We start from the raw sequence: 2,265 nt of genomic DNA on the forward strand, positions 1-2,265 counted from the left end.
AAAAAAAAAAAAAAAAAAAAAAACAGAAACCTAGAACCATGAGATAGATCATCTGTTATTGCTCCACTGGAGCTCTTGTAAGATACGAATGTCTTCAAAGTTCAGCAGCAAGTCCTTTGGAATGTGACTTACTTTTCACATCTCCAAATTCCTAGTTTTCATCTAAGAAAGCTCTGAGGATTTCCATTTTCCTCCTGAGAGAGTCACAGAATTTGAGGATTAGTTTCCAGTTTAGTAGGTGCTGGGTATTGTGTATTTCCCAAGCAAGGTCAGATGATGACTTGCTTTCCTAAAATTATTTTTGTTTTTCACATCTGTGAAGCACTCAAATAGTAAACAAAATGTGCAAAGCCTACAGACACTCAGACACAATCAATTTTGGTAAATGTAGATGAATTTAAGCGGGATTGTGCTGCAAAACTTAAAAGTCGTGTGTTCAGGGAGTGAATTTCCAGAATTTATAAGAGAAAACAGTTTGTTTTCCCTGGTGCCGTTATACCTGATGAACCGTTAGCTCATTTTTGCTAATAAAAGCTTGACCCAGGCAGCCACAAATAGAAAATGTCTAGTCAATGGATGCTGACATTCATGGGCAATGGAAAACTTTTCCCTTCCCTTCTCTTTTTCTTTCCCTCCCCTCCCCTCCCCTCCATTTCCCTTCCCTTCTCTTTTCCCTTCCCTTCCCATCCCTTCCCTTCCTTCTGGCTCTGGCAGCACGGTGCCGCTCAGCCCCCGGGGTTGGCAGCTCCGAGGTCGAATTCCGCGGCACAGAGCTCCGCTCTCGGCGCGGAGGCGGGGGCTGCGTGGAAGCCCTGTGCGTCCCCGAAGGGATGCGGGCGGGCTGAAGTTGCCTCTTCCCCTCTGCCTTTGTCCCCTAAGAGGCAGGAATCAAACCCTGCTCCGTTTTCTTTCCAAGGGGAATTGGATTGTTGCTACTAACGTATATATATATAAATATATGAGCAACAGAAAGCTCAGCCGTTTCTTGGTAAATGGAGGTCTCATGGTCTCTCCTCCTAAATCCAGGCGAGAGAGATAATACCTCATCTCCAGGAATTGGAGGGGGGGAAAAAAAAAAAAAAAGGCTTTTTGGGCATGGTTCACCCTCACTGTGCCTTATTCTACGGTGTAAGTTCCATAGCAGGAAATTAGACAAAAAATGCTTCTGCTTTTAAAAAGATGTAAAATCAAGGAAGGTAGAAGGCACGATTGCTCAGTAGCCATTTTTTTGAAGAAGGCAATCACCTGCTTTTGTGAGTGATTTTATCTCGAGTGTATGAGTGAATAAAGCACACGAGAGCATAAACCCCTTGTGTGCTACGTCCCTGAATGTGTTGTGTGTACACACTCAATGACAAACAAAACATCTGAGCGGCGAACGAAGTTGAAATAAATAACACGGTGCAGTGCTGGGCAGTGCTGTAGTTTAATAGAAGAGCACAACGTCTGTCCTTTAAACCACCCTATTTGCATTTCGCTGTTAAATCAGATGCCTCCGCGAACATAACGGTGTGAACACTGGGGAGACAATGGAAATCACTTCTGACAAAATGGAGGCGACGTGTGGGAAAAGGTTCAGATTTACAGTGGAGCAAAGTGATTTGTTTTTCGTTTCCACACGTCTGGTTTAGAGACTCCGGATAATGTCCTAAGGACAGCAATCTAATTGCAGAGAAAATTCTAATCAAGGATTTCCGAATGTTAAAACTTCACAATAACTAAAATGGCTTCAGCTGATTTCGCACTTATTTTCCTGAATTCCTCTACACGTAACATTTTGTACTAGCTCCTAAAATCTATTTTCTGGCAGTGTTAAACATTTTACGATTTTCTCAGCTGAGCGAGGAGGTGAAGGGAGAACGGAGTCTGAATTAAATTTGCAAACAGGATGGCCGAAGTGCTCGCTGCTTCGAAGGGCTATATGAAAGCATCTAAAGGGGCAAATCTCTACGGCGAGTATCTGACGCAGATCGGCACAACGGCCCGAGGGGCAGCGAGCAAAGCGCGGAGCGGAACGGAGCGGCTCTCTCGCTTCTCCAAATGCTAACGAAAGCCGGATGGGGGAAACCGACGGAACGCGTGAAGTTCTCCACCCTCGAGCACCGGCGATCCGACTGCGGCGCTGCGGGGAGAGGGAGGACCGCTCAGGGCCGTGCGGTGCCTTCTTCCGCGTTTCCTTGGAGGCTCACGAAGCGCGCTCCGCCCGGGCTCGGTGGGACGGCGGGGGACGGACGACGCCTCGCCGGCCCCGCCGGTGCTCGCGGC

At 47.0% G+C, this 2,265-nt stretch overlaps 1 protein-coding gene across 1 annotated transcript in view; it reads left to right on the forward strand.

Moving 5' to 3' along the window:
* LOC110389661 (adenylate cyclase type 10-like) overlaps positions 1-2,265 on the forward strand; it is a 451,262-nt gene that overhangs the window by 5,075 nt on the left and 443,922 nt on the right. The gene's annotated exons all lie outside the window — the stretch shown is intronic.

This window comes from Numida meleagris, chromosome Z (genome assembly GCF_002078875.1).
Source record: "Numida meleagris isolate 19003 breed g44 Domestic line chromosome Z, NumMel1.0, whole genome shotgun sequence".
NCBI lineage: Eukaryota > Metazoa > Chordata > Aves > Galliformes > Numididae > Numida > Numida meleagris.